General features: G+C 43.8%; 1 long non-coding RNA gene across 9 annotated transcripts in view; it reads right to left on the reverse strand.

Annotated features, from left to right (window-relative positions):
- The window catches only part of LOC103352282 (uncharacterized), a 387,286-nt gene that overhangs the window by 109,551 nt on the left and 251,429 nt on the right, over positions 1 to 26,306 (reverse strand). The window lies entirely within an intron of this gene.

Genomic DNA, 26,306 nt, shown 5'->3' on the forward strand with positions numbered 1-26,306 from the left:
GTCAGGATCTAGGAACTCATCCAGGTCTCTCACATAAGTGTCAGGGTCCCAACTCTTGAGTCATCATCTGCTGCCTCTCTGAGTGTGCATTATCGGGAAGCTAGATGGAGAGCAGAGAGCCAGGACTCAATCCCAGGCACAACCATATGAGATATCTTGCATCTCACACGGCAACTTAACCTACTGCACCACAATGTTTGCCTCCTATTGACTGAAATATTAATCTCATCTAAAATACAACTACAACAACATCCAGAATAATATCTGACCAGATATCTTGGCACTGTGGCCTCACTAAACCTGTGTTGAACATCACTTTAGCATCTGGGAATATAATATTTTATAAAATTCAATTAGGTCAAGGTTTTTTGTAAGTCAGGTATTTCATGACTTCACTGAATGTTTTAGTAGTTCCATTACCAAGAGAAAAGTTTTGAAATCTCCAACTATGATTGTGAAACTTTTACCTCATATTTTTGAAACTCTGTTATTGGTTGCCTGAATATTTGTGACTACTATGTCTTCATGAAGAAATGACCTATTATCACTATAATTTTTTCCTTTTTATCGCCAATAATATTTTAGTTTTAAATCTCTTCCATTTGATATAAATATAGTCAATTCAGCCTTTAAGTGTTTACTATTTACACAAAAGTGTTTGTTATTTACACAATACATATTTTTTCTATTGTTTACTTTTTTTATTTTTTATTTTTTGACAGGCAGAGTGGACAGTGAGAGAGAGAGAGACAGAGAGAAAGGTCTTCCTTTTGCCGTTGGTTCACCCTCCAATGGCTGCCGTGGCTGGCGCGCTGCGGCCGGCGCATCACGCTGATCCGAAGCCAGGAGCCAGGTGCTTTTCCTGGTCTTCCATGCGGGTGCAGGGCCCAAGCACTTGGGCTATCCTCCACTGCACTCCTGGGCCATAGCAGAGAGCTGGCCTGGAAGAGGGGCAACCGGGACAGAATCTGGCACCCCGACCGGGACTAGAACCCCTGGTGCTGGCGCCGCAAGGCGGAGGATTAGCCTATTGAGCCACGGCGCAGGCCCCTATTGTTTACTTTTAATATACCTGTTCTTATGGAAAATAAATCATTTACAGACTTGGACTTACAATTTCTTAGAATTCCATTTTATTTTTTTAGCTCTTTAAATTTGTTTTGCATTAGCTTTTAGTATTTTGTCTAAGGATTGTAATTTATATCCTTAACTTTTCATAATCAATTTACAGTTAATATATATTCCTTCATTTACAATATTTTAAAGTTTGCAATTACATATGACATATTATTATGTATTTGACCTATGGGTATGAGGGTACCTCAAAAAGTTCTTTGAAAACTAAAATTAACAAGTAACACAAACTTTTCATGAACTTTTGGAAGTACCCTCATATTATAAACCCCACAAAAGGGTGGGCACACTTACGTAAGAACAGGCATTATAAAGAACCTAAGAGCAAACAGTTTTGAAATAAATTAGTCTTGTATTCATTTAGTAACTATTTATAACACTCTTATTTCCTTTCTGTGGATCCAAATTTCTGTCTTAGATCAGTTTTGTTCACACTAAAGAATTTCCTTTAGCATAACAAAATCTCTCAGCCTTCTTTTTCTGAAAATATCTTTATGTTGCCTTCAATTTTGAAGGATATTGTTCTTGGATATAAAACCTGGGTCAACAACATATCACTTCAGCATTTTCAAGACATTATACTCTCTTCTAGTTCCATGGTTTCCAATCTAAAGTTAACCATTGATTAAATTCTCTGGCCCTTATTTGTAACGTATTTTTGTTTTCTTCTTGCTTCTCTCAATATGTACTCTTGAACCTAGAATTTTGAAAGTTTTTTCTGATATATTTTGTTGTGGATTTTGTTTTCATTCTCCTTAGTGTTTACTGAAAATCTAAGTATTTTACAACTATTATTTTATCCATTTTTTTCCACCTGTTTCCAACTTTCAGTGACTCAAGCTATGCAATATAATGGACTATTTAATGTTGGCTATTAGATCCCTGAGCCTCTATTTTCTAGTACTTTTTCTTTGTGTTCTTCACACTTAGTCATTTCCATTGATTGAGCTCCAAAGTCACTTAAGTCTTTCTTCTCCCATCTCTGTTTGGCTCTGAATTCCATGTGTGGGTGTTTTAATTTCGCGTAAGAGTTTTCCACTTCTGTAACGTCTATTTCTTTTACCTTGTTTCTAGTCTGTTCCAATATTCCCATCTTTTCATTAATTGTGACCATATTATTTTGTCCTACTTTATTCATTTTAGGTACCATTTTAGCCACTTTAAAGTCTTGTAAGCTATTCCAACATCTGGCTTCTCTGAAGTTATTCTCTTATATTTCTTTCCTCTTAAGTAAAAATTTGCAAGCACTTGCTATGAAGGACAAGAGAGTAAATATTTAAGGCTATTTATAGCACATGTGATTGCTTTCACATATTCTTTATTATTGGTGGTGGTGTTTTGTTTTACAGTCTTTAAAGCTAAAAGATCCTTCTAGAGAGTGACTCATATAGAAACAATCTGTGGGATAAATCTGGCCCTCAGACCTGTTTGCCTGCACCTGCTTCTGAGAGTGCTCTTTTGCTGGTTGTTGATATGTAGAATACTTGGATTGTATACTGGATGTTATGAATGTTTAATTGTAGACAATCTTTTATTACTGTGGATTCTTTTATTTTCTCCTGATGAGTGCTATTTATTTTGTTTGAGTAAGCAGTTCTCTTGGGCAAACTTGAACCACAAAGTCTGTTTCTTGTGCAGTATCTCCATAAGTTCAATCATTTGTCTTTACCTGAACCACTTGGCATCTACTGGACAAGATTGAGGGAACCTCTAGCTGCTTCTTCCATCCAAGATTTTCCCATTCTATTCAGTAGCCAGTTTCCTTGGCTTTATTTTCTCATTCCCCAGTCCAAAATACTCAACTTTTCCTTGAAGGATCAGCAGCAGCAGCAGATCTCAACCTGTTCTCCTCATCATAACTATTTTTTTTTCACATTAACTTTTGAATGGGAAGACATCTCCTTAGCCTTGTTTCCTTAAACAGTGAGTATACTGCTTCCAGACCTTTCTGACTATCTTGGATCTTTTCCTCTCATATACAATCAAAAAATAAGTTGATGTATGCAGCCCTTAACTGATTTCAATGCCTATTAGCCATGATATAAGGTCTCTTGCTCCAAAAATCAGATTTACTATCCATACTAATGCACCAGTCACTGTTCACATTCTGACTTCCTGAAACAACAGCTGATTCTTGCAATATTTTATTCTTTTTTCTTGTTTACAATGATTTTCCCATTTATTACAAAACTACCATACAAACTTTCTTAAACACCTTAACATTTATTGCTACATCAGATCAAAAATCATTGTGATTCTTGAGGGATACAGATACAGAGGAGGTGATTGTTTTTAAAAGATTTCTCAGCCAAAGAATAATATCCTTTTTTCTGATAAATCAAGTTCTGGTTCTGCACATCAGAACCAGAGGTGACTCAAATAATCTTCACAAATTCTTCAAAGTGATTTGTCTATTTTTAAAAGATAATATATATCACCAAAAATGTGGACTCCAGAATCCATATCCTTCCAGAGTTTAGTGAGTAAAATTTTTATCCAAATGTTAACAGATTTCATTTCTGATGTTTCAATATACAGAGCAGTGGTCAATATTTGTTGTGACTCATCACGGGTATTCAATGGGCAGGCAGGAGAAGACAACAGGTATACCCAGTCTGTTGAATCATCCCAAGATTGTTTATGGCCAGACCTATGACTTAAATCCTATTTCAGACTTCAAAAGACTAAGCTTCCAGTTCAACTTTTACACTGACTGCTCTTTTGACCTTGGCCAAAATGCTTCTAGACCAAGACTATCAGAAGTACCCATCTATGCTGAGGTGATGTACAGCAACCTGCTGCTTCACTCATCAAGAAAGATTTGCAGCAACAATGTGATTAATAGTGAGTTTTATTTGTATTCCTTCATTCCAATGACATTTTTGCAAGTTCAAGACTGACAAGGACTACATGATCAAACTTTAACATGAACTAGTGAAATCTGGACTATCAAAACTCCCAGTAATGCAGTTTCCATAGCTTGATATGTAGGTTGATATTGAGGAATCATTCTCAAGATTAATAGAATATTTATGCATATAATAAATACTCAACTCCCTACTTGTACCAAGTGCAGGTGGATACTTAGGACACATCCGTAAACAAAACAAGAAGGACCTTATAGCTTCTTTTATTGAGTAGAAGGGATGAGGCACATAAGATGAACAACAGACACAATAAGTAAAGGTATTTTATAATATTTCAGAAGTTAATGATAACTCCATGCAAATTTTAAAATAGAAATGAATATATTAAGAATACGAATAGTGGTAAACAGCAGGTGTAATTTCAAATAAGGACAACCTCATGAAGAAGATGATGACTTAACAAAACCTTTTAAGGAGGTGAAGAAGTTAGCCATACAGAATAGGCATTCAGCCTAATGGTTAAGATGTCTGCACCCCACAATGGAGTGCTTGGGTTTGAGTCCCAGCTGTGGCTCCTTATTCCAGATTCCTGCTTGAGGCAGTAGGTGATGGCTCAAGTAGTTGGATCTCTGTAACCCATATAGGAGAACTGGATTGAGTTCCTGGATCCTGGATCCTATCTCCCACATCTATCTATATCTATTGATATCTGTTTCACAAATTTATATTAATTATATAGATTAAAAAGTCCACCACAAGAGGAAATACACCTAGAATATTTGAAGAATCTTAAAGGTCAATTTCACTGCACAGAGGAAATGAAGCAGAAGCTAGAAGTGATAGAAGACTAGATTACGGAGGACTTTGTAAGGGGTTGGGCTTTTACCCTGAGTGAGAGGGAAGGTTTTGGAGGGTTTTGAACCAACAATTGATGTGGTGGCTTACATTTGGAAAGATTTGCTCTAGCTGATTAGGTAGAAAATAGCTTTAAGCGTGAAGCATGTGTTGTGGTGCAGAGGGTTAAGCCACCACTTGGGAAGCCCACATTCCATGTCAGAGTGCCAGTCAAGTCCCTGCTCCTTTGCTCTCAACCCAGCTTCCCACTGGTACATCCTGGGAGGCAGCATATGATGACTCAAGTGCTTGGTCCCCTGTCACTCATGTGGGACACCAGGATAGAGTTCCTGTCTCCTGGCTTCAGCCTGGCCCAGTCATGGCTGTTGTAGACATTTGGAGAGTGAACCAGCAAGTAGAAGATTTCTTTCTTTCTCTTTCTTGCTTTGCTTTTCAAAGAGATGAAAATAAGTAAACATTTTTTAAATATCTTCAAGCCAGGAAAGGACAACTTTGGAAACAAGCAATGATAGTGACTCACATCCACAGTGGTAGAGATAGAAGTGGTGAGTAGTTGGATTAGCAATATATTTTAAAGTAGAGTCAATGGCACTTCATGATGTTTTTTATTTAGGTATAAGAAAAAGAGAAAAGTGAAGATTACGCCAATAAATTTACACTGAGCAAGAATATGGAACAACAACTGTTACTAAGATAGGAAAAGTACAGGATGAAGACATTTATGGAATAGTATAGAGAGATTATAAAATCAGTTTTTACTATTTAGAGGTACTTTTCAGACAGAGAATTAGACATGGAGGTCTGGAATTAAAGAGAGAGGTCTGTCTATATTTGAGAGAGAAATTTGGAGTCACCAGTATAAAGAATATACTTTAAATTATGGAAATATAAGTATCGTTTTATAGAGCTTCCCAGAAACATTTAAAACATAAGTTCTCATTTTCCACACTCCAATCACTTCAAACACATCCTGTGGGGAGATGCTGCCAGTTTACAGGTTTTTTGGGCCTTGTCCCTGACACCCAGCTTGGATGCACCTGCTGATGCTGACTACTTGGCAGGTACTCATCACCAGCCATCAGGAAGTCATGGAGGGACAGATTTGGCTCTGAGTACCTGAATCAATTAAGCACACCCTAGTCCTGGCAGCTCCTCCAGAAGAATGGCAGCGGGTTGCCAGGCTCCCACCTCGACAGTGTGAATACACAACTGTGTCTCACCTAATGAGGAGTCTGCACTTCAGTAACATCCTAGCTTGTCAGAAACGGTATAACTGAAAGAATAAAAAATGCTGGAAACTGAGAGATTCCCTTCAGCTTTGCTGGATAAAGAAATCACATGCCCACAAACAGCTAAATATTAATTACTAAAAATTAAATACCCTCCTCAAATAGTGAAATAGTTATTTAGATACCTGGGGAAATAAGAGAGGAAGGCAGAGATGATTTAAGGCTGGGAAAGATTGTGAAGAGTCTACATTTAGAAAAAAAGGAGGGGGAACGATACTGAACCACCTACATGGGCTTGGAGTAATCAGAGAACTCAGGTATGTTTTGCAGAAAGGGACTATGCCAAGCAAATGTAAAACTAAAACTGGAAGCTCTAAGCTAACACCCTGGGTGACCAGTGAATGAGTGATCTGAAGTCCAATATCCAGTGTTCAAAAGGCTGCATAGAAACAAGGCTTGCTTCAGTCTAACCTCTTTTGGCTCTGACTTAAAACAGTATCTGGCCAGGAACCCCTGAATAAGCCTTCCCCAGTGTCCCATCAAAAGGTCTCGGAACAAGCTCAGGAAACATGAAAATTTACCAATGCACTGAGGACAAGCTGTATGACAACCAAATGTCATAAAACGAGAATAATGTTTGCACAGCTGAGAGAACAAGAGTCACGAAAGTCCTCGGTGGCCCACCTGGTCTACATCTGGGATGACCACAGGCTGTCCATGCTGTAGAAGACAAGGAAAGTGTAGCTCTCTGTTGGCAGGGATTCTGCTTCTGGAAACAGCCTGAATACTAGTTCTTCTCTTTCCCTGTTCTTCATCAGGGATACACATAATAAGTCTATGAGTCTGCAGTTCAAGCACTGAGAGGGAGTAATGAAAGAACATAGGGAAAGCACAGACGACCCCGTTTTCTCTGGTTTCCCAATTACACGTCTCTTTCCTGCCTCCTCTGTTTTAACCTTTAATATAGCTCTGACACACTCCATTGCATTAACTGCTTATTTTTCTGCTTCCCACCAAGCTGTGTGCACCTGGAGGGCAGAGATGGTTTGATATTTTGGTGTTTCCCCACACAAACACGGTATTTGCATATATAATTAAGCTGAACCCTATAGAATTTTTTATTTCAACTATTTTGGCCTACAAAAGGAAAAAAAGCTATTTCATATCATTGAAAATGGACTGATTCAATAAATATATATTTAATTTATGACAAATATTAGAAATTGATTCTCCACAATGTAACAACATTGTGCAACAACATCAGACTCACCCCTACAGCTACAAATATCAAAAGACAAGGTGAAAATATGCATAAAATTTTGAGAAAAAGTATTGAATGCCTAAAATGTATGCCCACATTGTCTTTTGAATGTGAATTCCACAGAAAAAATGTCTTAGATATTTAAGGTCTTAGAAGTCACACTGCATGTATAGCTTTCACCAAAAAAAAAAAAAGATTTTAAAGACATATTCCAAATGAACAACATACTACAATGGCAGTGGAATAAAAATGTTAGGCAAAATACCTAGTGGGACTCCCCAAAGAATATAAGAGTTCTCAACAGTGCTTAATCAGGAAAGAATCGTTACTTCTGAAAACCACACCGAGCTTTCAGTGAGTCTCCTGAGATGGAAAAGGCCAGGACTGCCTTTCATAACAGTGTCTAGACAAAGTGACAAACAAGTGTCAGGGCTGAGGCTTGGAAGATCTGGGGAGCTGACCTGCCTACTAGTGTTGAGCCCAGATGTGGAGAGGTGGAGAGTGGGGTGGGCTTCATCCTCCCCCACCATTATTGTCCAGGGAGTTTGGCAGAGAGGGGGGTCTCTAGATACAGTAAAGGGTGCCCCACAAGTCAGACAGAGCCCAAGTACCCAGGCTGAATGACACTGGGCTCCAGAAGGGCACCATCTGTGAATCTGGGCACTGAGCTGGTGCTTAGGGAGCACGCAGCTCCTTAGAATGGGGAACCCTTCTCCAATGCAGGTGGAAAACAACAGGAGCTATGGCTGAAGCAACGGAGGTATGTGGCCAGGCTGCTCTGAGAACCCCCAGCTTCACTTCAGGGCCAGTCCTCCCCAAGCCAGAGAATTGGAGTGCAGCTGAGCCTACAGGTGAGGGTTTGATGTGAGGACAGAGGAATGGATAGAGGTTGCAACCAGGCTGGACCCTTGATGGTTCTCTGCACTAAAAGTTAAAGCAAAAACTCCCTAAGCTGACAACCAAGACCCTAGAAGATCTAATGCTGCCTGTCATTCCTAAAATCCCCTATAGACCCTTGCTTCTTCTTATTGAACTAGACCCATCCCCAAGTAGCTTCTGACCCTTGTAGAGTCAGTGAGTCTCTGTGCCATGTCCTAGCTGTGAGACACACATGCTGTGCTCCACAGTGACAAAGTTATATCCATGTCTTTGCTACTTGGCCAGGACCATCTCCCTGCATCTCCGCTGCCTATTACAGGGTCAGCTCATAGAAGACAGAAAATACAGACTACAGGACACATGACATCCTGTGTGAACCCACCCAAGGTATTGAAAACAAATCAGTGTGACTACTGAGTGGGGCTGCTGGATTTATTGGCACAAAGAATAAAAGGGACCTTGGGGACTAAAGCTTGAACTTTGCCCTGACTGCTTCCTTGATCCCCGCCTGTAAATCTTTCAAAGACATTCTCATCTTCACTCTCTTCAAGGTAGGAGGGTGACAGGTGCAACTGGCTGTCATGGAGGAATGCTGATGAATGATGACAAGAACCCAGAGCTTGAAGAGGGCTATGTTTGAGTGTTACTTTTAACTCCACGAGACAGCACCTATGAAAATATCTTCTGATGCTATCACCTCTATGCATAAATAAATACAAGGCAATCTGATTTAGTAAAAGAACCGTAGACTTTGGCTTCACAGATTTATTTTCCAAATCCTAGTTCCCCCACTTAATGGAAAGGCGAGGGGATGGGCTAAAAAATTGAGCTGTAATCCTCTAGCCCAGAGAGTTATGAGAATCATCGACACATCAGTGCAATGTGCTAAACTCTGAGAGGAGTTCCCACCACACAAACACTGAATGTGTATTCCTTCCCGTGCATCAGGGAGCATCCCTGTTCTCCTATGCAACATTCGGCTCCACTGTCTCAGAAAATCACTTCTTAACTTCAAAATAAATTTCACATAATGCCATAGATTTCTATCAGGAAGTTCCTGGATAATTTTTTAAAAGATTTATTTATTTATTTATTTATTTGAGAGGTAGAGTTACAGACAGAGAGATGGAAAGATAGAGAGAGAGGTCTTCCATCAGATGGTTCACTCCCCAACTGGCCACAATGGCCAGAGCTGGGTTGATCTGAAGCCAGGAGACAGGAGTTTCTTCCAGGTCTCCCAGGTGAATGCAGGGGCCCAAGTACTAGGGCCATCTTCCGCTGCTTTCCCAGGCCATTAGCAGGGAGCTGGATCAGAAGTGGAGTTGCCAGGGCTTGAACAGGTGCCCATACAGGAGGCCGACACTGAAGATGGACACTTAACCTACTACACCAGAGCACCAGCCCCAAAGTTCTTGGTTCTTGGTATTTCATATTCAGTTAAATGTTCTTGAGAATCACCAAAGAAGTGAATTTCATAGTCCATTGGCTACAATGAAGGCCAAAAGACTTTACTGTTCTTTCCAGATCTAAAGACACTGAGATTCTTTGTTGCATATAGTGTGCCTTTAACTTTGATGTCTGCTATGATTTCAATGTCCCCTCCAAACGTCACACTGAAATTAATTTCACTGTGACCGTGTTAGGTGGTGGACCTAGGAAGTTATTAGGTCATGATGGTTCTGCTCCCATGCATGGATTAACGCCATAATCACAGGAGTGGGTTCATCCTCACAGGAATGGCTTTGTCTTCTGTTTCATGTGCTCTCTTTCCCTTCTGCCATGCTATGATGTAGCACAAGGGCCTCATCAGAACCAGCACCCTACTCCTGGACTTCCCAACCTCAGAACCATAAGAAATAAATCTCTGTTCTTTATAGATCACCAGACTCAAGTATTCTGTCACAGCAATAGAAAGAATAAGACAGCATCCATGATGATAAAAGGTAGCAACTGGACACTTCTGTAAAGGCCTAAGTTACCCTTGCCATTGGAGGCTCCCAGGACAGCATCCTAAGTAGCACATCTTCTCCCTCATTAATCTTTCACTATGGATTTGAAGAGTTCAAAGAGAAACTGAAAGAGGGTAGAAGCAGGACAAGTTTAAGTACAAGGGCATGCAGGGACCTCAGGGAGCTTATGCAGGAGAAAAGGACAGCCATGGCGCGGGTCCTTCAGGGCATTGTTGGCCTGCAAACCTGAACCGCATCTAGAGGTGTGATAAACACATTTTAACATCGACAGATCTTGGAGTTCAACCCAGTGGCTGAAGCACTGTTATGTGGTTAGCAGCCAGGTGCCACGATCGGGAACAGGGTCAGAGGGGGTCTAGCACACATGTGCCTTATTCTGTAACACTTCTCCCTGGCTGAATTCTGCATTCTTCCTAGCGTGGCAGCCTGAAAGCCCTCTGCAGTCTCCTTCCCACTGTGATCCAGACATGACTGTGGCTTCTTTTGTTGAACACAGGGCTACTTCTCTCCTGGGACTGGTCTTCAGCACACCGAGTCCCTCCCCCACCTCGTGGCCTTGGCACAGCTCCTTTCCTGCACTACAATATTCTGCTGCCTTTTTCTATATATGGGACATTCCTGGAAATATTTCAGCTTCCAGCTCTTCCCTAAGCCCTGGGGTAGGCCAGGCTGCCCTGTGGTCTGTTCTCAGAGTACTCTACCCTTTCCCCAAAAGTCCTTATCACAGTCAATAACTATGCATTTCTGGTATTTAATTAATGCCTGCCTCTTCTAGGTCGTAAGACCCATGAGGCTGACAATATGGGTTTTGTTCACCATTTATCCCCAACACTGAGAGTGTGGGAGGTGTACAACATAGTGGTCTTCCCTTCATGCACACCTTCTTTTTCTGTAACTTCAGTTAACCGTGCCATAGAGAACAAAAAACAGTAATGGAAAGTTCCAGAAATAAACAATTCCTGAGTTTAAACTGCATGTTATTCTGAGTAGTGTGATGAAAGCTCTCACCATTTCATTCTACCTGGGACATGAGTCACCCCTTTGTCCAGAGTATCCACTCAGTATCACTCTCATCAGATCCACTCTCATGGTGTTAGTCTTGAAGTCAATTCTTATTTTACTTAATATTGTCTCCAAAGTTGAAGAGTAATGATGCTGCCAATTTTACTACAGCACATTATTACAGTCTTTCTACTTTATTATTAGTGCTTGTTCATGTCTTACTGTTTCAAATTTATAAGTTAAAGTTTATCATAGAGATGCATGTATAGTATAGAGCAAACACAGTGCACAGAGGAGTTGCTACCATCCACTGTTTCAGGCAGCTACAGAGGGTCTTGAAACATATCCCCTGGGATAAAGGAGGAATAATGTAACTTTCTTAAGTTAACACATCAGTGAGCTGAATTTTTCTGACTATTTTTTTCTGGTGGTGATGCACTCAGTATCCTGGCTGTGTCACTGCATGCATGTCACATGAGGAACCACTGCAGGAGGTAATTGCATTCTTTGCATTTTACAGGTAGGGAAACTGAGACTCAGAGAGATTCTCCAACCTCCTCAGGTCTCCTTCCTAGCAGGTGGCCGTGCTATGATTTGAAACCAGCCCTGCTTGATGCCGGTGTTACCAGCGCTACAGTCTTGCCAGCACTGCTGACTTACCAGTGCTAACTAAATGCAGAGCTCTAGCTGCCACTCTCTCCAGGCCTCAGGTGCCCCACTGTTATAAGCAGGCAGATGGACCAGGTGATCTCTGAACTCTTGGGCCCGATAAGGATCCTCTTGGGAGAGCTACAAAGTGTTTCCTGGGCCCACAGGGCTACTATGCAGCCTTCTTAACTCCTCTTATGGTGATAAATGCTCAGCACATCAATGAAACACTGGTTGGAAACAGGGCAAACTGTCTTGAACTGAGGTGGTGTGAGGGGGTCTCTCTCCATATTATCCTGCTTCTAGGCAGGTTCTTCTTCCATGGCTCTTGGTTTCAGGACTAAGCCCTTGATCTGTGCTCTGCCTTCTTTACTCTCTGTCTTCACTGAATCTCAGACTTGTGACTCACACAAGTGAATCTCCAAGCACAGAGCCCCAGCCCCTAGAGACACATGTCCATCTCCTCAAATGCCTGTTAGATGTCCGGGTGTGTCTTGTACCATTATGTCAACTTCACTGCTTATCAAATTATTCTCGTTATCTTTCTTATTAGTCTAAATTTTCAATTCTAAAGTGACTCCTTTTCAAAGTCCCCACATCTTTCAGGTGCCTAACAATGGTCTCAGACATTAAAGCTATAAAGCTTTTCTGAAATAAGTCTTCATTGGTTCTTCTCTTTGTCTCATCCTCCGCATCGAGCTGGTCCCAAGACCTCCAATTGTTCTTTCTAGGGAACATTCCCATTTATTTGTAGCCATTCCCAATGTCCTGAGGCAGGTCCAAGTCATACCATAACCAAACTGCCCTGGGAGAACTTCCTGCAGTATCCTGTCTGGCCTGTTCCCATTTCAACCCACATCCCTATCCTTTCCCCTGTTCCAGCCCCCTAGTACCGTCTGATGTCAATCGTAGGAGACAGAGTGGAAGAGAAAATGAAGAGGAATCTCAGACTTCAGCTTGAGCTATGGGTCACTGGGGAATTCTTGAACATGTTTGGAACATAGCAGGAGCACTTCTTGGAATCTTGTTTCCCACGGTGGCACCACATTGCCTGAAAAATAACTGCTGGATCTTTTTATGTTTTCATCTGGCGTTTGAGACCTGGGTTTCATTGCTAACAAGGTATAATTCACTCTTCTTCCATGCACATCCAGTGGGCTCCAGTCAGGCTGCCCCCGGTACTGTCCCGCCCACAGCAGGCTTATTCCTGACACTCTTATACAACTGCCTCCACCCCTAAAGATTTCAACCCTCATTTTCCACTCACAGAATCCAACATACTTCAAAGCCTACTCCTTGCCCTGCCTTGCTTTCCTTCTCTTCCAACTTTTCCAGATCACTGCAACACCTTTAGTGTACGGATGATTACTTTAGCTTATTTAGTTTGGTTCTCCTCAGAGCGTTTTTAATACCTGCTAACCTCCTTACCTCAGGAAGCTACAGAGATGGCAAGCTCTGCCTCATCTTCCCTCCTTCCCCTCCCCCCCACCCAGGGCCACCACACAGCTCTAAGCCTCTGGCAGAGGTTCACAAGAGCATTTGTTTGAATGGGAGAATCAGTGAGCTCCTTTATCAGAAGCTAAGTACAGACCCACAACCAACACATTCTAGAAACAAAGAGCACAGGATTTTCTTAGTCTGGAACAAGAACCCCACTTTTATCCTAAGTTACCACTCTAGCTCTTCACTTAGAATCATCTTGGGGTTGCCTTAACCTATGAATCACTTCATTACAATACTCATGACTTGGAGCAACTGCCTGTGCCTTAACTAGAAACCCAGGATGTGCATGTGCTGTAGGCAAGTAGTTGAATGCTCTCCATGGAGAGCTATTTAAGGCTCAAGTTGATCGTGCAACTGCTTCCTGCAGCTTCTCCAAATTTTAAAGTCACATGAAGGACTTTCCCCTTGAAAGAAAGGACTTCAAGCATGGCTGTCCTCACCCTCTCTAGAGGACCATGGAGAAGGCACTGAAACATGCAGTGTGGTTTCCCAGTGACATAAAAGTTACTAAAAGACTACTTATTTATTTATTTGAGAGGTAGAGTTACAGACAGAGAGCAGGAGAGACAGAGAGAAAGGTCTTCCATCTGCTGATTCACTCCCCAAATGGCCGCAATGGCCAGAGCTGTGCTGATCCAAAGCCAGGAGCCAGGAGCTTCTTCTGGGTCTCCCACATGGGTTCAGGGGCCCAAGCACTGCTTTCTAAGGCTATAGCAGAGAGCTGGATCAGTAGAGGAGCAGCCAGGGCTAGAATCGGCACCCATATGGGATGCCGGCACCACAGGTGGAGGTTTAACCTACTGTGCCACAGCACCAGCCCCTACTAAAAGACTATTAACAATGCAGGTGACAACAGAAATTGAAGAGTGTCTATATTCAATATCTGTGTCCATTCGAACTTCAACTAAGCTCCCAGACCCTTACCCAGATTAAGTACACTCTCTTCTTTTTTTTTTTTTTTTTTTTATCTTTTATTTAATGAATATAAATTTCCAAAGTACGACTCATGGGTTACAATGGCTTTCCCCCCCATACCGTCCCTCCCACCCACAACCCTCCCCTTTCCCACTCCCTCTCCCCTTCCATTCACATCAAGATTCATTTTCGATTATCTTAATATACAGAAGATCAGCTTAGTATACCTTAAGTAAGGATTTCAACAGTTTGTTCCCACACAGAAACATAAAGTGAAAAATAATAGATGATTTTTTTTTAAATCATGATGAAATCAGATCAGACCTATTGTCATGTTTAATCCCAGTGAGAGTCAAGTTGGGAATTGATAATTTCTTTTTTTTTTTTTTTTTTTACAGAAGATCAGTTTAGTGTACATTAAGTAAAGATTTCAATCGTTTGCACCCCCATAGAAACACAAAGTGAAATATACTGTTTGAGTACTCGTTATAGCATTAAGCCTCAGTGTACAGCACATTAAGGACAGAGATCCTACATGAGGAGTAAGTGCACAGTGACTCCTGTTGTTGACTTTACCAATTGACACTCCTGTTTATGGCATCAGTAATCTCCCTATGCACCAGTCATGAGTTTCCAAGGCTATGGAAGCCCCTTGAGTTCTCCGACTCTTATCTTGTTTAGACAAGGTCATAGTCAAAGTGGAGGTTCTCTCCTCCCTTCAGAGAAAGGCACCTCCCTCTTTGAAGACCTGTTCTTTCCACTGGGATCTCACTCACAGAGATCTTTTTGCCAGAGTGCCTTGGCTTTCCATGCCTGAAATACTCTCATGGGCTTTTCAGCCAGCTCCGAATGCCTTTAGGGCTGATTCCGAGGCCAGAGTGCTATTTAGGACATCCGCCATTCTATGAGTCTGCTGAGTATCTCACTTCCCATGTTGGATCACTCTCCCCTTTATTTATTCTATCGGTTAGTGTTAGCAGATACTAGACTTGTTTATGTGCTCCCTTTGACTCTTAGTCCTTTCATTATGATCAATTGTGAACTGAAATTGATCACTTGGAATAGTGAGATGGCATTGGCACATGCCACCTTGATGGGATTGAATTGGAATCCCCTGGTATGTTTCCAACTCCACCATTTGGGGCAAGTCAGCCCGAGCATGCCCCAAATTATACATCTCTTCCCTCTCTTATTCCCACTTTTATGTTTAACAGGGATCACATTTCAGTTAATTTTCAACACTTAAGAATAACTGTGTGATAATTACAGAATTAAACCAGTCATATTAAGTAGAACAGACAAAAAAAAATACTATGAGGGATAATATATTAAGTTGTCCATTAGCAGTCAGGGCTATGCTGATCAAGTCACCATTTCTCATAGTGTCCATTTCACTTCAGGAGGTTTCCTTTTTGGTGTTCAGTCAGTTGTCACCGATCAGGGAGAACATATGGTATTTGTCCCTTTGGGACTGGCTTACTTCACTCAGCATGATGTGTTCCAGATTCCTCCATTTTGTTGCAAATGACTGGATTTCGTTGTTTCTTACTGCGGTATAGTATTCTAAAGAATACATATCCCATAATTTCTTTATCCAGTCTACCATTGATGGGCATTTGGGTTGGTTCCAGGTCTTGGCTATTGTGAATTGTGCTGCAATAAACATTAGGGTGCAGACCGCTTTTTTCTTTATCAATTTAAACTCCTTTGGGTAAATTCCAAGGAGTGGGATGGCTGGGTCGAACGGTAGGGTTATATTCAGGTTTCTGAGGAATCTCCAGACTGATTTCCATAGTGGCTTGACCAGTTTGCATTCCCACCAACAGTGGGTTAGTGTCCCTTTTTCCCCACATCCTCGCCAGCATCTGTTGTTGGTAGATTTCTGTATGTGAGCCATTCTAACCGGGGTGAGGTGAAACCTCATTGTGCTTTTGATTTGCATTTCCCTGATTGCTAGTGACCTTGAACATTTTTTCATGTGCCTGTTGGCCATTTGGATTTCCTCTTTTGAAAAATGTCTATTGAAGTCCTTGGCCCATCTCTTAAGTGGGTTGTTGGTTTTGTTTTTGTGGAGTTTCTTGATCTCTTTGTAGATTCTGGTTATGAACCCTTTATCTGTTGCATAGTTTGCAAATATTTTTTCCCATTCTGTCGGTTGTCTCTTCACTCTCCTGACTGTTTCTTTTGCAGTACAGAAACTTCTCAATTTGATGCAATCCCAATAGTTGATTTTGGCTTTGACTGTCTGTGCCTCCCGGGTCTTTTCCAGAAATTCTTTGCCTGTGCCAATATCTTGAAGGGTTTCTCCAATGTTCTCTAATAACTTAATGGTGTCAGGACGTAGATTTAGGTCTTTAATCCACGTTGAGTGGATTTTTGTGTAAGGTGTAAGGTAGGGGTCTTGCTTCATGCTTCTGCACGTGGAAATCCATACACTCTCTTCTTTTATCTAGAAGTGTTCCCTTATAGTCATCCACTCTGATCTTGAGATGTGAATTTCCTCCCCCACCCCCACCCCCCCCAAAAAAAAAAAACCTTTTTTTTTCATTATTTATTGGCCTTTGATATAACTCGAACTCCAGTGCTCGCTGTTCTCACACTCAACTCAGCCTCCCTGTGGACAATGTGCTCAAACATCACAGCTGCATTTCTGCTCCCTGGATCCACAGTGTTGGGCTGATGGTAGCCGTGACACACAGACATCTCCTGGAGTTGGCGTTACACTGTGGCAGGACAAGGAACCCACACAACAGGGGCCCAGAGGCACCATGTGGCCCAATGGCTTCCAGGTTGGTTCCTACCTATCTGCCTAGTTGGCCTGATTTCCTGCCAGTTCTGAATAAAAGGAATTAGGTTTAATATTCATTGGGCATCTCTTGTTGGCAGATTGGATGCTAGGCACTTTCCATATGCCACTGTAAGACCCTATCAGCACTCCAGGAAGAGCTAGTAGGATTCTTGTGCAAACAGAATCAGGTATACATGACTTGAATACTGGACTTGCTCTTTCTGTTTCAGCAGATCTGGGTGCTCAAGATCTAAGTAGAGTCTCTATTTATTCTTCTGCTGAAGTTTTAAAAATGATGCCATTAAACCCTGACATCACCCACTGTTCGGCATTTCTATCAAACACACTCAGTATTAACACATGGGATAGGAAGGAAAGCAATAGGGCTTTTATAAAGCATTTACTAAGAGCCAGACCCATTTCACACAGCCTCACTTTTAACACTCAATCAAAACGTTGATATCCACATTTAATAAGAGAACACTCAAGGATGCTAATTAATTTAACCAAGTTTGAGTAGCTATTAAGTAATGCACCTGAAATTCACAGTGCTCACTCATTTCCCAGTCCTATTCAGACTTACCCTTTCTGCAGCCTAATGCTCACATCTCTAGCTGGCCCACATTGTGTTCAGAAAGTAATTTTTCATGGGCAAAAGCAGCTTAATAGCACAAAATAGAGGCCCAACATCAGCAAGAGTCAAAAAGAGAAATGGGTCTAAATTTCTGTCTGGGCCAGTGCTGCAGTTCACTAGGCTAATCCTCTGCCTGTGGCGCTGGCACCCCGGGTTCTAGTCCCGGTTGGGGTGCTGGTCGGGGTGCTGGTTCTGTCCCGGTTGCCCCTCTTCCAGTCCAGCTCTCTGCTGTGGCCCGGGAAGGCAATGGAGGATGGCCCAAGTGCTTGGGCCCTGCACCCGCATGGGAGACCAGGAGGAAGCACCTGGCTCCTGGCTTCGGATCGGCACAGTGCGCCAGCCATGGCAGTCATTTGTGGGGTGAACCAATGGAAGGAAGACCTTTCTCTCTGTCTCTCTCTCTCTCACTGTCTAACTCTGCCTGTCCAAAAAAAAAAAAAAAAAATTCTATCTGGAGAATTACAGATCAGCTGAGCACATTTTTTTTTTAGATAAAATGCATCACTCCTTGTTTTGTACTTCCTTGTGAAACACCTTAATAAGTGGCAGGTGGAGAATACAGTTGAGACCACACTGTGACTATCTAGTTTTCAAGAAATAACAAATAAGTTGAAACCGCCAGGAGATGGATTGGTGCTGAAAGCAGTCCCTGATTCCAAAGTTAGGCCTTAAGTAGCTTCAGCACCTGCAACAGGTAGACTCCCCATGGAGATCTCGGATGATGAAGAGGAGCCCTATGAGTTGGGAAGAACAATCACAACAAAGCTGGAACAGAGACAACCTGTGAAATTCAAGCTGACAAATGGAGCTGTGCAATGGAGGTGTCCAGGAAAGAAGAGGTTCAAAGAAGCAATGAAGTGAGCCAGTGACAATGGCATGCCCTTTCACAGGCACCAAGGAAGCCAAGCCTGGAGGCTATGTGTGTCCGTGTGTGTGAGTGCAGGCTTGTAGAGCTGTGTTTGTGTATAGCAGGAAAAGCCACAGTCGACAGAGATGCAGAGTCTTCCTGAACAGGTATGTTAGCCACAGCTCCCTGAGTCTGCTGAGCAGACTCCATCCACGCACTGGGCTTCTCTGGACCCACAATGATCAAACCCCCAGGACACATGTAGACTACACTGAGTATAGACATTCAGGAAACATCCGTGGCAGGAATCATCCTAATACTGTGGCCTCGGTGCTCTCTGCCCATTGTGTAGGAGTCACATTGTTTAGCTCTAGAAAACTGACCGTGCCAAGGCACAACCAGAGCTTTCCAGATCACAGAGGCCACCATCCTCTCCAAAGTGCTGGGACCTATCCATCTGTTTGTAGATCAGAACTCAATCTTTTCTGGAGCCTCACTGCCAGGAAAGGGCTTGAGAGCTTCCTAAAGCCAGGGGCCAATTTGGTCCTAATCATTTCCCTGGGAGATGACTTTTGAGGGAGGATAGTAGGTTTAGTGGAGACAAGGTATTCATTCCCTTTTTTAAAAGATTTTATTTATTTATTTGAGAGGTGGAATTACAGACAGAGAGAGGGAGAGGCAGAGAGAAAGGTCTTCAATCTGCTAGTTCACTCTCTTGGCTGCAATTGCTAAGTTGCGCCAATCTGAAGCCAGGAGCTTCTTCCAGGTCCCCTGCGCTGGCCCCTGGTTAATCATTCTTTACCAGAAATAACTATCAGAGCTTCCCTTAGCTTTATGAACCAAGAGCAGTAAACTGCCTGAGGAGGATATCTGAGCTCAGACAGGTCTCCCACGCAGGTACAGGGGCTCAAACACCTGCGCCATCTTCCATTGCTTTCCCAGGCTGCAGCAGAGAGCTGGTTCAGAAGAGGAGCAGCTGGGACTAGAACCGGTGCCCATATGGAATGCCAGCACTTCAGGCAGTGACTTTGCCTGCTATGTCAAAGCACTGGCTCCAAACATTTTTTTTTTCAATATAATTTTTGGTTAACCTGCAATAGTCATTACATGTTTATTGGATACATTATAACATTTCCTTAAATGTGTATGATGAACACCAATAAGTTCAGGGCAACTAGTATTTCCCTCTGGATGATGCAATACTATCTATGCTGGCAGTGAGTATCCTGTCTGTGCAATCCCCACGACTTCAGTACTGACTCAGTCCATCAGAAATGGTGCTTTGTGAGCCCAGAGCTACCCGTGGCCTGGCACTCTCAGGCCTTTATCAACAAAAGAAAATGTTGGACAACTGTGGTATGTTACTGAATATTTGATTTTAGAGCTCCTTTTTGGATGCTGAACACATGTTATGAAAGGGGTCATTTGCAAACCATAGCAAATCAATGAACAGGAGTCTACATAGCTGCAGACTCCTCAGTTGGTATCTCCTACACCGAAGAACTACAGGTGCCTGCCCTTAGATTATGGGGCAGGAGTGCAATCAACCAATGCAATGTTGACATCTGTCCCCTGGGTGTCACCTGGGCCTAGAGGTAGCATCTTTCTCAGCTACCAGGCATTGGGACACCTGGAATGCTAACACTTAAAAGGAAATGAGGTTTGTTTACTCTGGTTCAGTGGCTTTGAGGTTTAGGGCACTCATATGGGTTATAAAGCAATTCCTAGCTGGGAATCAAACAGCATGACTAAGAAGTTAGGGCAGTTATCCTTCATAAGATCAACCCAAATTCCCCAGGAGGCTCAACCTCAGAGGCCATCTGCAGGAAGGCACTGCAGGTGAAAGCAATGCCTTCTTTCAGGGACTTTGAAGGTTCCTATTTTGACTGAACTACATAGTGTCTATGAGGTCTTTGGCAAGGGGTGTTACTTCCTGGAGTTTGATTTCCACATCTGTCGGGAACAAACAAGGTTAATTTCTGCCTCAGGTTATTATTTTGAAGGTTCAATAAGATATCCTATGAAACATAGCTACCCTATGTGGCTCTGACACATAGTAGACTTCATAAAAAAATGCTTATTGCAATGCTGATAGTGATGATTAACTATCTTCCACCTGTCTCTAACTTTTGGAACCAGTGGTGGAGATAAAGTTGACCCCAGCTATTACACAAACCATGTCCTCTGCAAATATATCATTGGGCCAGGCCAACCCAGTGTCTTTTCTTTATTGATAAGGATTACAATAGCCTATTGTACAGCACATATGTGCGTTCATATAACTCTAAGCTTTCTATGAAACATGTTTAGCAAGACATATTAGATGAGCATGTCTGGAAAAGCAGCTGCATGTCCTTGTGAAGCCAACGTTCCCACAAGGGCTCAATGCTCTTCTTGTTAGTAGGTCATAAACTACCCTTAATCAGTCACAGAGGTCACACTAATGTGTTCTGGGAAGAAAATATCTTTCCTAGGAGTGCATTGGCAGAAATCTTATTCTCCACAACCTGCACCCCACATTAGAGAGCCAGGGTTCAAAACCCAGCTCCAGTTCCTGAATGCCTTTTTCTGTTAATGCAGATGCTGGGAAGCAGGGACGATGGCTCAAGTACTTGAGACCCATGAGCGACCTGGATTGAGTCCCCCTCTCCTATTGTGGGCACTGGGGAAGTAAGCCAGCTGAAGGCATTGTTTTCTCTCTCTCTCTCTCTCTCTCTCTCTCTCTCACACACACACACACACACACACACACAGAGAGAGAAAGAGAGAGACAGAAAAACAGAGAGAGAATTTTTAAACACATGAATATGTTTAAACAATTTTATAAACAAGAAAAGACAAAGGGCCAACAGTAGCTGCTGAGCAAGGAGAGGCACCAGGTGGCTGTGAGGGCCCAAAAGTGTTGAACACAGAAATTATGCCAAAAGCATTCAGGCTCAGGATGAGTTGAATGTTATATAAAATAATGACTGACAATAGTTAAAAATACTATTCTAAAAGAAAAAAAAAGAAAAGGAAAAGATTGCATCCTCTATGTAGAGGCTCCAGCCATAGTCAGGAGAAAGAAGAAAGTAAGAAATGTATGTTTTTAGGGTTTTTCAAAACTCATTGATTTACTCCAAAATATCTAGTAACTATGAACTCTCTGCCAGGTGCTAGGCATGGGACTCTGCATAAAGCAAACAATGGGATACTATCCCCACTCCCAAAAGTGTTCCAAGTCTATGGGTCCTGTTTAGTCAAACAGGCACACATAATGAAAGAGAATGACAAGACAGTGTACTCATTGTGTTCATCAAAAGGTACATAAGACACATTTTAGACAAAATTAACCTGTTTGTTGCTGACCAAGTGGGCTTCATAGGGCAATTGTGCCAAGAGCTGGATCTTTTTAAAAAGTACAGTTTCCAGTACAGAATGCCTGGAGGTCTTTCTTGAAGTTCACAATTGCCTTCCCTTGAGTCTGGAATGATTTATCACGGGCAGCGAAAACTGGACAGCAACTTTATATGTCTCTATGTGACTGGTGAAGAGGGACAACAGTGGTGAAAGGATGCCTGGAGTAAGGACCCAAGGCAGAAATGACAACCAGGGATTTAATGGCCAGCAGCATTCTCAAAAACCAGCAGCAGCCCAATTGGCACCCAGGGCACTATCTTTTGGCCGAGAGGAGAAAGACTTCCTGGCTGTGCTGTGTGGGGAGGGTTGTTACTCCTATGGGATTTTTTTCAAGACGTTTCCAACAAATGTAAACCACACCAGACTCTTGGAGGATTGCTCCAAGGAAAGGGAAACAAGGGTTAGGGAAGGGGTGTTGCTGCCTCTACTGCAATATGAACAACAGCTGCAGCTGGGCCAATTATTTCTTGCAGAGTGACTTTGGCCACCAGCATAAAAGGACGAATTTTTCAATAGGAACCTTGCCGATGTTCTGTTCAAGCCCAGACAAGATCAACAGTCATCTATTAAAACGGAGGAAATGCAAACTACGTTCATTTACAGATTTTTTTTTCATTAATATACAAATGCATTAAACAAGATTCTTGATAGGAGTAGGTGAAGCAAGTCCAGAAATGAGCAGTCAGAGGAAAATGGAAGGAGTAATGACTCAGCAGGGCCGAGAGGCTTGGAGTCAAAGATGAGGGAGCCTTACCCAACTCGAAGGAGGAAGGTAGAGGCTGACGACTAGAGTCATTCAGTTATGCTGAGGGGATCTATGCAGGCTTTAGGAGCAGTAGTTTTCATCTCCTACCCTCTACTGGAAATTCGAGAACATGTGGGAAGTGATGAGGTTGGCTTCCACTGTGGTGGCCATCCATGGGAACCTGAGAAATCCAGTTCGATGACAACGATGTAAACTGAACTTGTCCTCCCTGTAGACTGCCCTGGATTACCTTGGAAGGTAGCATCTCTCTACACTTTCTCCGACAGTTTTTCTCTCCCCCACCTCCCCAAGGTCTAAGAGGACATTAGTCCATGTCTATCACAGCCTTTCCTGTGGCAGAGCATCCCACCGCCTGCATCCAAGTCAGCCTCCCTCAGTGGGACAAGAGTCCCTCGAAAGGGCACGGATTTTACTCTGCATCCCCTGCCTTGAGACAGGACTTAGCCCAGGGTGGTGCTGATTCTACAGTGCCTGACAGTAGCAAGAGTGTGGGGAGCAATCCGGACTAGACTAAGTTACTCGAATTAAGACTTATTCTATGCATCTGCTCTCCCACAATATGGCGCTGGGAGAGAAGTAAATAGCTTCCGCACAGCTGCCTCCAGTTCAACCAATTAACTGTAGGACTTGCTCCTGATTGGAGAGCAGCGTACTCGGCGTGTGGGCAGCCGAGTTGGGATTGGCGGAGGAGGACTATAAAGGAGGAGAGAGCCGGCATGCACCAGGAACATCTAAGGGGAACATCTAAGGGGAACACCTGTGCAGCCCCCGAGAGAGCCGGCCGGCGGTGTGCCGCTCCCCTGCGGAAGTGGGGAATGCGGCCAGGGGGAACTGCCCTTCCACGGAGGTGGAAGGGATAGTAGCCAACCCGGGAAGAACCAGCAGCAAACCCGGGGAGGGCCGAGCAGACGAAAGAACAGCGCAGGGTCCTGTGTCGTTCCTCCACGAAGAGGGGGAGCGACATAATGGTGCCGTGACTCGGATAGGAAACCTAGCTCGGATAGGAAACTTAGGACGGATATGAAACTTAGGAGGGAAGAAACGGGAAGAACTGGGAAAATACCGGAGAGAGAGACTAGCAAACAGCCTAGGGAAAAGCCGGACGAAAAGGGTGCCGGAAGAAGCTATTGAAAGCCTAGGCATAGACTCGGATACGGACTACGGGGGGAAGCTGGGAGGAATCTCTAAGGTCGAAAGCGAAAGTGAAAGCTAGAACAAACAGACTCGGACGCGGACTGTGGGGAGAGGCCAGGAGAAATGAGGGAGGAATATCGTTGGAGGAAAGCTTGGGGAAACATACCGGGTAGAGAAAAATGTTAGGGAAATTGAAGCCGCGGGGGGCAGGCCAAGGCGGAAACGAAAGCCACTTTGGGGTTCTCAAGTTAGCCCGGGAATAGGGGGCGAAAAGTTGAAACTAGAAGCTGAAACGTGAGCCTGGTTGGGATCCGTCTGATTAGCCCGGGGAGCAAAGGACGGGAAGCCAAACCGTGGGGCGGAGACGTACGCTGGGTTGAATTCGCCAGGCTAGCCCGGGGAACTTGGATTGAATGCTAGTGGTGGAGACGCAAGCTACGCTGTGTTACTCGCGGAAGCCGCCGCGTGCAGAGAGAGCACGGGGCGTGAATAGATAGGGAACGCTGGCGTAGGCCGTGGTTCAGACGCGAAAGGGTTAAGCGTGGAGACCGCGGAGCGCGCGAAGCCGAGCCGCGCAAAGCCGGGAAGCTGCGCAGATGAGAGAGGCGCGCGGGCTGAAGCGGCGAGGTGCCGGGAAGCTGCGGGGATAAGAGAAACAGAAGTTTGGAAGTGAAGTAAAAGAGAAATGGGAATGCTGGAAGATAGAAGTGAAATGGGAGAGGTAGGAATGCCCGGAGATAGAGAAATAGAGAAAAATAAGGCCTCCCCTCAACATGGCAATTAGAAGGCTTGGATTCGGTCTGCCCGATTAGTGAGGCGATGAGCACCTGGGCGGCTAGCCGCAGGTCACCGAAGACAGGCACGAATTAACATCAGTAAAGCTTCCCCACAATGCAACAATTAGGAGGCTTGGATTCGGTCTGCCTGATTTAAGGCGGTAAGCGCCAGCAAAGCTCGACCAGAGTATGAGCTGCAGGTCACCGAAGATAGGCACGAACCAACACTAATAAGTCTCCCCCACAATAAGGCAATGAGAAGGCTTGGATTCGGTTTGCCTGATAGGTTTTGTAAGCCCCTGCAGGCAGAGCAGAGCATGCGCTGCAGGGCACCGAACACAGGCACGCATCAGCGCCTAAAAACCTCCTCACAACATGGCGAAGAGAGGACCCGGATTCGGTTTGCCTGATAGGACTTGTAAGAGCCTGTGGCAACTCTAGCAAGTAGAGCAGAGTGTGTGCTGCGGGACACCGAAGACAGGCGCGTATCAACGCTAAAAAATAAAAAGAAAGGGGGATCTGTGGGGAGCAATCCGGACTAGACTAAGTTACTCGAATTAAGACTTATTCTATGCATCTGCTCTCCCACAATATGGCGCTGGGAGAGAAGTAAATAGCTTCCGCACAGCTGCCTCCAGTTCAACCAATTAACTGTAGGACTTGCTCCTGATTGGAGAGCAGCATACTCGGCGTGTGGGCAGCCGAGTTGGGATTGGCGGAGGAGGACTATAAAGGAGGAGAGAGCCGGCATGCACCAGGAACATCTAAGGGGAACATCTAAGGGGAACACCTGTGCAGCCCCCGAGAGAGCCGGCCGGCGGTGTGCCGCTCCCCTGCGGAAGTGGGGAATGCGGCCAGGGGGAACTGCCCTTCCACGGAGGTGGAAGGGATAGTAGCCAACCCGGGAAGAACCAGCAGCAAACCCGGGGAGGGCCGAGCAGACGAAAGAACAGCGCAGGGTCCTGTGTCGTTCCTCCACGAAGAGGGGGAGCGACACAAGAGTTCTTCACTGCACTGTACAGTTAGAGTAGTGAGCAATGTTAACCAAATGTCTTTTAGTTCATTGCTTCTCCTCCCAAACTGCTTCTCCTGCTTTTCTTCATGCCATGGGTGCCTCCTGTGGTTTCAAAGTGTCCCCAAAGTTCAAGTATCAAAAATTTTATCCCTGATGCAGCACTGTTAGAAATGAGACCTTTGGGGCCAGCGTTTGGCCTGCTGGTTCAGATGCAGGTTCAGATGCTCACATCCCACATCAGAATCTGAGGTCCGTACCAGCTCTGCTATTGACTCCAGTGCCTATTAGTGAGGCTCTGGAACACAGCAGTAATGAGTTAAGTTATTGGGTTCCTGTCATACATGTGGGAGACCTGACTCCAGGCTGCCACTTCAGCCAGAGCTCATTTCAGACACGGGTGGGGGGAGGCATAAATCAGTGGATGGGTACACTTACCCTTGCTCTCAAATAAAGAGAGAGGTGGGACCCTTAAGAGGTGATAATATCATAAAGGATCCACCCTCACAAATGGATTAATAGCTTCATTGTTGCAGTGGGTTTGTTATAAAAGCCTTGCGGCACCGGCACACTGGGTTCTAGTCCCGGTCGGGGCGCTGGATTCTGTCCCAGTTGCCCCTCTTCCAGGCCGGCTCTCTGCTGTGGCCAGGGAGTGCAGTGGAGGATGGCCCGAGTACTTGGGCCCTG

The sequence above is a fragment of the Oryctolagus cuniculus genome, chromosome 15 (genome assembly GCF_964237555.1).
Source record: "Oryctolagus cuniculus chromosome 15, mOryCun1.1, whole genome shotgun sequence".
Lineage (NCBI taxonomy): Eukaryota > Metazoa > Chordata > Mammalia > Lagomorpha > Leporidae > Oryctolagus > Oryctolagus cuniculus.